We start from the raw sequence: 11,645 nt of genomic DNA, 5'->3' as shown, positions 1-11,645 counted from the left end.
CTGATTGTTTGCCATTCTGTCAATATGATGTCAATGCTACAGCCAATGCCAGATACTAGTAGCAAAGGGCAACTAAAAGGACAAAACCTAGGAACTTTATCTATAGTTCCTAAGGGGTTGTATGCCATGTCTCTAGGGTTATACATATTGTTTGCTATGCTTTGAAGATGTAGCACAGAGAATACGGTAATCTCTACCTTATGGGTACACTTTGGTGTGATTTACTTGATGATCGTGACATGAAAACACTGGTCTAAAACATCTACTAGGAGGTAATTCAACATAAAGGGGCAGAGCCGCCATGCGACATACAGTCTATTGACCTTGATGGTGATAGTTTGGGAACAGAGATGCACGGTTACATATTATATCTAATCTTAAATGGTCCTGATACTATCAGACAACTAAATCTCATTTGATATATAATGTGATAAAGAGGCATGATATATGTAAGTTACTTTATTTATAAATTATGTTGTGATGTCCACCAAAAAAAACCCTTCAAGGGGCCGGTAACTAGGTGTCTTCTTTCTCTATGACTTTGTGGACAACTGCCTGTTGTCAGCTGTAATCCATCACAAGCAGCAGAGACATCGAGTTGGATTACAGAACGAGGGGGATAGGTCTTTAATTCTCTACAGGAAGTGGGGACAGGTCTTTCTTTTTTTTTTACAGGAAGTGACGTTGGGTCTTTAATCTGCTACAGGAAGTGGGGGAGGGTATTTAATCCTCTACAGGAAACTGGGACCGGTTTTTAATTCTCTACAGGAAGTGGGGATGAATCTTTAATTCTCTACTGAAAGTGGGAACAGGTCTTTAATCCTCTACAGGAAGTGGGGACAGGTTTTTAATTTTATACAGGAAGTGAGGACAGGTCTTAAATTTTTTACAGGTAGTGGGGTTGGATCTTTAATCCGCTACAGAAAGTGGGGGTGGGTATTTAATCTGCTACAGGAAGAGGGGGCAGGTCTTTAATTCTCTACAGAAAGTGGGAATGAGTCTTTAATCTTCTTTAGGAAGTGGAGCCAGGTGTTTAATCCTCTACAGGTAGTGGGTGAGTCTTTAATAGTCTACAGGAAGTGGGGTGGGTCTTTAATTTTCTACAGTAAGTTTGGGTAGACCTTTAATTTTCTGCAGGAAGTTGTGGTGGGTCTTTGTGTCTCGAGAGGTAATGTAAGTGTGTCAATATCTTTCTGTTATTTTTTCCTACTTATCAAGCTTCAGACAGTCATAACAGTGAAACAGGCTTTCGGTTTAGTAAAGGCATGCCATTGGACAATTGCAGGAGCAATGCAATGCATGCTGGGAAGTAAGGGAAAGTAAGTTCTAGTATCTATAGTGCTGGAAGAATGCTGATGAAGAGAAACTGCCTACATCAAAATTGTATAAAGCATGTTACAATGCACAAGAATCTAAACAGTTCCTGAACTTATTAGACTGGTATGTGTATCAAAACTAGTTTCAGTTTGTTCCTATTTTGCAGGTTTTATGTGGAGGGAAACATATGCTTTAAGTCCAATATCTTTGTATTTTATTTACTAAAAACATTTTTTTTTACTTTTTTCATAATACTAAACCTATCTTATAACACAGGATGGGCCATTTATATGGATATACCTGGGTGGGCCATTTATAAAGTTGGATCCAAAATGTCCGACTTCAAAATGGCCATCATGGTCACCACCCATCTTGAAAAGTTTTCCCCCTCCCATATACTAATGTGCCACAAACAGGAAGTTGATATCAGCAACCATTCCCATTTTATTTAGCTGTATCCATATATATGGCCCACCCTGTAGAACTATTGGGCTTTCACTATAACTTATTGAATATATACAATTGTAGTTAAACATTTTTGTACCTATATATTTTTATATAAAGTATAATATTTGGTGATAATTAGTATTGGTTTAAGGAATCTGAGTCACAAATCAAAGAAAATTACACCGGTGACTTAAAAAACACCTGCAGCCGAGTTGACTGGATTTAGTACCTCTTCTTCCATTTTGTTCCTAATTAGGGGCTTTCAGAAGTTTTAATTGCAGAATTGTCTTCCTCAAACATTATTCTAAATAATGAAATTTCTAACAGGGCTATAAAAACACAAGAGTGCAATTAAAACTTTGAAATGCCAGACTGGGGCCATTAAACTGATTTACGACTATATGAGGGGACCTTGATCACTTGTACAAAACTTCTAAAATTCCAAAGATTGAAATAATAAAAAAGGTGAAATGCTCTATCATTAGCTTCTGGTTACACTATTCATTTTTAATAACTACTTATACCCATGGTTATTGCAGATTTTTTGACCTCCATAATATCAGATCATTTGTCCTGTGACTTCACTCTATCAGAGAGCTACAGTCCTGGGTCCTATTCATATATTACTTGTTTTGTTTTATCCTTCTATGTCTGTCAACTGTGGTGTTAACCCATATTTATTTTTTCCTATTGTATTTATGAAGAATGTGACGATCTTAGCTATGAATCTCTCTTACCCATCTACCTGTCCAAAGTTTTTTTAAAGATAGGTAATCAATATCTAAGTCCTGAAAAATCCTTTTAAATTGTAATTGTCATTTTAATAAAACAAGTTATCAGTATGAAACATCACTCCAAAATCTTGACCACTAGGTGACTCCCTTCTGACTCATTTGCAGTCCACAGCCTGTTGTCAAGTACAATCCTGCTCTAAAAGCAGAAATGCTGATACAAATTATGAGAAGTCGGAGCAGGTTTTTGTTCTTTCTACAGGATGCGGGGCGGGTGTTTGTTTCTCTACGGGAAGTGGGAGTGGGTCTTTGTCTCTCTATAGGTAGTTGGGGTGAGTCTTTGTTTCTCTACAGGAAATGGCAGAGGGTTTTTGTCTCTCTAAAGGAAGTGGGGATGGGTCTTTGTTTCTGTACAGGAAGTGACTGCAGGTCTTTGTTCCGCTACAGGAAGTGGCAGTGGGTCTTTGTATCTCTACAGGAAGTGAGGATGGGTCTTTGTTTATGTACAGGAAGTGACAGGGGTCATTTTCCCTCTACAGGAAATGACAGTGGGTCTTTGACCCTCTACAGGAAGTGGCTTTGGGTCTTTGTCTCTCTACAGGAAGTGGGGATGGGTCTTTGTTTCTGTACAGGAAGTGATGGGGTCTTTGTCCCTCTACAGGAAGTGACAGTGGGTCTTTGACCTTCTACATGAAGTGGCAGTGGGTCTTTGTCTCTCTACAGGAAATGGGGATGGGTCTTTGTTTCTGTACAGGAAATGACAGTGGGTCTTTGTCCCTCTACAGGAAGTGGCAGTGGGTTTCTATCCCTCTACAGGAAGTGGCAGAGGGTCTTTGTCTCTCTAGATGAAGTGGGGATGGGTCTTTGTCTCTACAGGAAGTGGCATTGGGTATTTATTCCTCTACAGGAAGTATGGGCGGGTCTTTGTTTCTCTACTGGAAGTGTGAGCCATTCTTTTTCTTTCTACAAGAAGTAGAGGTGAGTTTTTGCCTTTCTACAGGAAGTGTGGGTAGAACTTTGACTCTCTACAGGTACTAGGAGTTGTCCCTTTGTCTCACATCTGAAACGTACATTAAATTAACAAACACATATATACTGTACATAAAGGCGTTGTCAAACTAAGCATATGTCATCTGACCTGTCCAGTGCTAGCGGTCACACATGTTTAGTAGGTTGGTTTCAGGGTGCCGATGAGTTGCATACTAAAAGCATCCATTGCCGCCATGTTTGTACTTGGGTTTCACGGGAGATTATTAATTTTACAATATATTGCAATATTTAACTATTTTTAAAAAAGTGTAAAAAAAAGTCTTTAAACAAGGTTAAGTTTTAACCTTTAAAAAAATATATAAAAGTTTGAACCGATCTCTTCTCCCAACAGAAATATAAAGAAATTACAAAAAAATAAAATAAGCAGCTCATATTTAGAATTGCCATTCTGCAAGTCCGATCTATTAAAATTCTAAAATTATTTAATCTATATGGTAAATCTGGGAAAACAAAAAAAAAAATCTACAACGTAGATACCAGAAATGCAATAAAAAGCATTAAAATCTTATTTACCCTAAAATGGTATAAAAAAACTACAGAACTCATTACACACAAAAAAGTGACACAAGCCTAATTTTATGTTTTGGAAAGTGCAGAATTTTTAACACCTAAATAAAAATAAATACATTTTTACTGTACAATAAATCTTTGAAACAAACTCTAAAAATTAAAACAAAAGCAAAACTATGCTTTTAACCATTACTGTAAGGACAATGTGATTTTTTTTTACTTTATATTTTGTTTTTAGTAGAATATTATTTAGATATAGGCCACATAGACTATATAAAGAGATATATTTAATTTTTTTTGTAGTTGCAAATTTCAAGGGGTTAAACAGACCTGACCTTCTGGAGAGTTCCTTGTAGAATACATCTCAATCCTTTGCTTATGTGAACAGCTTGTCTCAAATCCTCACTTTACCCTTTCATATGGCGCAGTTATTGTGTAGGATGTCACATATTACACAGACGGTACACATGTCATCGAACGCAAGACAGAAAACTGCATAAAAATAAGAACAAAGGAGACAAGGTGAAAATTTAACATCTGCTCGGGAATATGATAAAGGCATAAGGATATGTAATGTATCCATCCCTTTCACACAAATTCACATAATCCAGGTTGAAAAAAAATGATCTCTAAATGTGATTAAAATGTTAAAAAATTAATACAAGTGAATTTAATATGTGTCATAAGTACGATTGAAAAAAAAATAGCCAAACGCCTAATTTAAAGAGGACCTATCACCAGACCAAAAGAGGGCAATTTTTGGTCTCATTTTATGTTAGTCAGACTTTTAACCACTAAGCCATTTTTCTCCAGTTGTTATGTTTGAATGCAAAATTGCATAAAAGCTGAAATAATTATAAAGCACTAGGTGATATTTTCCCAATGTGCCAGATGTTGACTTTCAATGGGGGTGTACTTGTTGTGGTTCCCAATTCTCCAGTGGTCTTTGATCATTTCCTCCTTCTCTTGTTTTTTTTTGGTCACATGATGGAGGTCATCCTTTTTTGACTAGCACCTCTAATGCTGCCTATATATGATTAATAGTATATTTGAAGCTAAGAAACTTTGTAATGTATTTTTTCAGAGAGATCCTCTCTTTTCTTGTCCCGGACTGATCATTCATCTATATATATAAAGCTGAGTGTATGTGTGTGTATGTATCAAGCCACGCCCACTACACATGGCCCCACCCACTGGCAGCCAGAGAACGGGGTTGCAGAGGGAAAGTGTGGGACACGAGTGGAGAGCGGAGCTGCAGAGGGATAGAGCAGGATGGCGCATGGAGAGCAGGTCTGTGGAGGGACAGAGGGGGGCTGTGGAGGCAGAGAGCGGGTCTGTGGAGGCACAGAGTGGGGCTATGGAGGGAGAGCGTGATGGCGGGTGGAGAGCGTGGCTGTTAAGAGAGAGCGGGATGCGGGTAGAGAGTGGGACTGTGGAGGGAGAGCGCGGGATGGCCAGTGGAGACAGAGTCTGCGGAGGGAGAGAGCGGGACGGCGAGTGCAGAGCAGGACGGCGAGTGGACAGCGGGGCTGCAGAGGGAGAGAGCGGGACGGCCTGTGGAGAGTGGGGCTGCGGAGGAAGAGCGGGACGGCCAGTGGAGAACGGGGCTGCAGGGAGCAACAGCGGGATGGCTATTGGAGAGCGGGGCTGCGGAGGGAGAGAGCGGGGCTGTGAAGGGAGAAAGCGGGGCTGTAGAGGGAGAGCGTGATGGCGGGTGGTGAGCCGGGCTGTTAAGAGAGAGCGGGATGTGGGTGGAGAGCGGGACTGCGGAGGCAGAGCGTGGAACGGCCAGTGGAGACAGGGTCTGCGGAGGGAGAGAGCGGGACAGCAAGCGGAGAGCGGGACGGCGAGTGGAGAGCGGGGCTGCGGAGGGAGAGAGCGGGACAGCCAGTGGAGAGTGTGGCTGCAGAGGGAGAGAGCGGGACAGCCAGTGGAGAGCGGGGCTGCAGGTAGAGAGAGCGGGATGGCTAGTAGAGAGCGGGGCTGCGGAGGGAGAGAGCGGGGCTGTGGAGGGAGAATGCGGGACGGCGATTGGAGAGTGGGGTTGTGGAAGGAGAGAGCATGATGATGGATGGAGAGCTGGGCTGCAGAGGGAGACAACGGGGCTGCGGAGCGAAAGCAGGGCAGCTGAGGGAGACAATGGTACAGCCAGTGGAGACAGGGGCTGCGGAGGGAGAGAGCGGAACGGTGGATGGAGAGCAGGGCTGCTGAGGTAGAATCCAGGATGGCGGGTGGAGAGCTGGGCTGTGGAGGGCGAGAGCGGGACAGCAGTTAGAGACTATGCCTGGGCAACGCCGGGCTTTTCAGCTAGTTTTTAATATTCTTAATTTACGGGTAAAATCTGTCTTCAATGAATACAAATTTTTCCATTACTGAAATAGGAGATGACAGTTGGTGCTCATAAAGTTCTATGGAGAAGTATAACTCATTTGAGCAGAATGTCTGTGTGATCCTCTATCTCCTCCCTTCTCCATAGAATATAAAAAGCACCAATTGTCATTTCCTCTCTCACTAATGGGAAAATCTGTCTCCACTGAATACCGATTTTGTTCATGAACTGAGAACGAATGATGCGCACAGGAGGTGAAAGAAGCAGATTTCTACAATAATATATACTACAAAATTGCTTATTTTCATGTGTCCAATTAATTTGTGAAAAAAAATGACAATGCAACAATGTAATATTTAAGGAGTCTCCTACTTCCAGGTGAGTCTTGTGTCAAAAATACGATTACCGTAACTGTCTTTTAGAATTCAAGTATAACTTGTGTTAAAAGTTCAAAACCACCGGTAGCCTAAGGGTTACATATCTGAGGTAGTAGGACCCGTCACACGCAGCAGTGTATGGAGCGTTACAGATATTACTGAAAGAGATTTATTGATGGAAGCAGTCTTCCGCCGAGGACCAAGGTGTTGTTTACTTTTTGTAACAGAGATCTGACAAAGAGTGAACACTTCTCGGCTGGTGAGCGAAAGATATGAGAGACATGACAATGCAGATGAGCGAGCGTGTGATCTCCATTCATACACCGGATGCTAAAATATTGCATTTTTATGTCACAGAATTCTCCCTCTATACCGTGCACCAGTCAGTGTCGCTTCTACACAGTCCCAGGCGGGTAATCTGACCATTGAGCCACTTGTAAGGGACGGCAAAAATGGAAATGACTTAAAGGGAATGTCTTGTGTATTTAAAGGGGTTATCTACTTTCTGGAAAATGGGCTCTAAATTCTGTAAAATACTTAAAATAACAAACGCTGTAGCCATTCACCCTCACTAGGTCCAGCAGTGGCTCAGGTCTTATCGCTGTTGACTGTAGCATTCAACACCTCTCTAGCCAATCATTGACTTCAGTGGTTTGTGCCATCAGTGGTTGAGCTCAGTGATTGGCTAGGGCGATGGTTTGTGCTGTTGATGTGAGGTCTCCACTACAGCCAAAACAATGAGACCGGAGCAGTGGTTGGAGAGCCAGCACTGGACGCAGAGAGAGTGACTACCTGCTGAGTGTGTTATGTTAGGTATTTTACAGAGATTGTGGCCCAATTTCCAGAAACTGCACAGCCCCTTTAAATAGACAAGACTTTAAACGTTAAGTTAGGCCACTTGTAAGAGATGATAAAAATGGAACCTAAAGGGCAGATTACTAGCTTGGGACTGTGTAGAACCTGTTGAGTTTGTTATTTTCGGTATATTGCAGAATTTAGGACCCACTTTGCCAAGAGTTGACAATCCCTTTAATTTTAGTTTTATCAAAGAGGTTGTCCCAATAAATACAAGTGATTCTCACTAAATTAGAATATCATCAGAAAGTTAATTTATTTCAGTTCTTCAATACAAAAAGTGAAACTCATATATTCTATAGTCATTACACATAGAGTGATCTATTTCAAGTGTTATGGCTTACAGCCAATGAAAACCCAAAAGTCATTATCTCAGTAAATTAGAATAATTAACAAAAAACACCTGCAAAGGCTTCCTAAGCGTTTATAAAGGTCCCTTAGTCTGTTTCAGTAGCTAAACAATCATGGGGAAGACTGCTGACTTGCCAGATGTCCAGAAGGCAGTCACTGACACACTCCACAAGGAGGGGAAGCCACAAAAGGTCATTGCTAAAGAAGCCGGCTGTTCACAGAGTGCTGTATCCAAGCATATTAATGGAAAGTTGAGTGGAAGGAAAAAGTGTGGTAGAAAAGGTGCACAAGCAACCGGGATAACTGCAGCCTTAAAAGGCCAACCAAAAATTTTGGGGAGATTCACAAGGAGTGGACTGCTGCTGGAGTCATTGGTTCAAGAGCCACCACACACAGACGTATCCAGGACATGGGCTACAAGTGTAGCATTCCTTGTGTCAGCCACTCATGACCTATAGACTACTCCAGAAGCGTCTAACCTGGGCCAAGGAGAAAAAGAACTGGACTGTTGCTCAGTGGTCCAACGTGTTGTTTTCAGATGAAAATAAATTTTGCATTTCATTTGGAAATCAAGGTCCCAGAGTCTGGAGGAAGAGTGGAGAAGCCACAATCCAAGCTGCTGGAGGTCTAGTGTGAAGTCTCCACAATCAGTGATGGTTTGGGGAGCCATGTCATCTGCTGGTGTAGGTCCACTGTGTTCGATCAAGACCAAAGTCAGCGCAGCCGTCTACCAGGAAATTTTAGAGCACTTCATGCTTCCCTCTGCTGACAAACGTTTTGGAGATGGAAATGTCATTCTCCAGCAGGACTTGGCCCCTGTCCACACTGCCAAAAGTACCAATACCTGGTGTACAAACAACAGTATCACTGTGCTTGATTGGCCAGCAAACTCGCCTGACCTTAACCCTATAGAGAATCTATGGAGTATTGTCAAGAGGAAGATGAGAGACTCCGGACCCAACAATGTAGACGAGCTGAAGGCTGCTATCAAAGCAACCTGGGCTTCCATAACCCCTCAGCAGTGCCACAGGCTGATCGCCTCCATGCCACGCCGCATTGATGCAGTAATTGATGCAAAAGGAGCCATGGCCAAGTATTGAGTGCATTTACTGAACATACATTTCAGTAGGCCAACATTTCGGATTTTAAAATCATTTTTCAAGCTGATGTTATAAAGTATTCTAATTTACTGAGATAATGACTTTTGGGTTTTCATTGGCTGTAAGCCATAATCATCAACATTAACAGAAATAAACACGTGAAATAGATCGCTCTGTCTGTAATGACTCTATATAATACGGTATATAGGTTTCACTTTTTGTAATGAAGAACTGAAATAAATTCACTTTTTGACGATATTCTAATCTTGTGAGACGCACATGTAAATATATCATTCAGCCCAAAGGTTGGACTCCTAGAAATCCTCAGTTATTTGTCTCAATGGAATTGGAGCATCCCATTTCGTTCTATGGGACTGACTAAAAGAGTCACTTCATTAGTCACAAAGGAAGCGGTGGTCACATACTGTATGTGCGCTATCGTGCCATTTACACAGGAGACTTTGGAACCTTTATTTTGGCAGCACTGGTGGTCCCAGTGGTCTGACCTCCCCTTGCTCATCTATCACTAGTCCTAGTTTTGTAGTGATAATATCCTGCGTTAAAACAATGAATTTATTGAAACAGCAAAAAACTGCTTAGTAAGCAACACATCGCTGGAATGAGGGTCTCTGCCTCTACACCATGCTGCTTTTGGCTTACATAGCAAAAAACCTGCTGAAAGATTCCCTTTAACTTTGTCTACAGTGTTTTTAGCCTACCTTATCTAAGACTCCAACAATACAATAGAATTTGCCCTGCAATAATAATGGCATGACTCTGCACATCTACCCCAGTCTACACAGCAAAATTAAAAGAAGCATCAGAGGGGTTTGATGACTCATCTTCTTTCTATTATTCATGGATTGATTCCCTACCTCCTCATTAGCCAATATTGTAGGCCAGGAAAAGGATCTACACTCCACAAATAATAAGAACGAGGTCAATGAGGGCATTTGAAATGTTTACCTTTGCTTTGATTCCAAGATAGAGCAGTCTACCGAGCCTTCTAACTATAATGTTTACAATATATCTTGGGAAAGTTCTGTAAAAAACTGAAAGGAAACGTAAAAAAAAATCCTTTACATATATTTAGATACCTATCTTCTCATTTTAGATTCTCTAGTCACATGCAAATCATTGCCAAAAAAATATGCAGCGCTGAAGTGATCTATCATGGATCCGGAATATGAGATTACACCTAAAACGGTGCTATAAATAGAGGAAAAAAATATATCAACACATGAAGAAAACCTTCCTTGGAAACGCATCTTGTCAACTTCTCAGCCTGATTAATAAGTCATATCCTTTTCGGTGTCATTATAAAACGATAATCTCGTTGTGCCCTTTAAACCTACGATGACAAATGATGCTCCGATGAAGTATAGTATTAATAATTCACCGCAATACCAGAGCCTTCGATGTATCCACATCACATATCACCCGTGGTAGTGATCTGTACGGTGATCGATGTGGATATTATCCATTTATTTACATGTACAGTAGAGAACGGACAAATGCCGCATGTAACATAAGGACGAAGCCTCTATTTTACGCAGATTGGATTTTTTGATTAATCTACGGTGTCTATGACATTTTTGCACTCCTAACCTTCTCTTTCTGTATTAAGTCAAGTTCTCTCCATTTGACCGGACTCCAGACCTGTCGAACATAAAGTTGGAAAGAGTCTTTATACGATTATGCAGTTTCATCTCGATGCCTTCTTCATTGCAAATTAAGACCAAACCTACAAACAATGAAAAGCAAAAGTTGAAAAAAACACAGAACTAATGCAAATGGTAAAGTGTTGTGGGCATGCTCTGTAATCTGTGCAGAGGTCATTGCACAGAGAGGGGAAAGGGTGAGCTGAGACCATATCCTATTGTTAATAGGTGAAAAAGTCAGCTCAGCTCAGTGAGTTCATTGAAGTTCATGGTGAACTCACTAACTTTTTGTCACGGTGCTGAGGTCACCGCAATTCAGCCAGGTTGGTAACGCAGCCTCAGTGATAAGCCATAACCACGATGATGTCACTGCTGGTCACTGATGCTGCACTTATTCCTCAGTGGTTCTCAGCCTGGACAGTCACATCTTGGCACCGTCCAGGTTGAACTATTTATCCCCAGACATGGATTACGGCATGGAACAGAATGACGGACAGGTGAGGGATATAATATGGTTGTTTATTATTTTCTGGATATTTTTTTACAGGTGATGAGGGCTTCTAAGGAATCGGCTTTAGGTGAGTAAACTTACGTCATATGCCGGCTCCCTGATTGTGATTCGATTTAATTAGCTGTTAACCTGTTAAAGCCCACTGTCAATCTCTGATAGCGGCATTTAACATGGGGTGGCAGGGGTGTGTGTTGTGAACTCATTTTCTGGTCTGCCTCTGGTTTCTGATGAGGGAGCTGGTTGTGCTGACAGAGGAGTTGAAAGTTCTCTTTCCGGGCTTCCTCTGTTGGTGGCAGGAGGTAGTGAAGCTGATCTAATTAACAGAGAACTGCCACCTGATAATGAGGAAGAGGAGTGGACATCTGGAGTCTCAGACTGGATTTAAGACAGCCGACTCCCTATTCCC

This window comes from Dendrobates tinctorius, unplaced genomic scaffold, assembly GCF_039654945.1.
Source record: "Dendrobates tinctorius isolate UK_male_01 unplaced genomic scaffold, ASM3965494v1 ptg000070l, whole genome shotgun sequence".
Taxonomy (NCBI): domain Eukaryota; kingdom Metazoa; phylum Chordata; class Amphibia; order Anura; family Dendrobatidae; genus Dendrobates; species Dendrobates tinctorius.
This window is presented reverse-complemented; position numbering follows the sequence as displayed.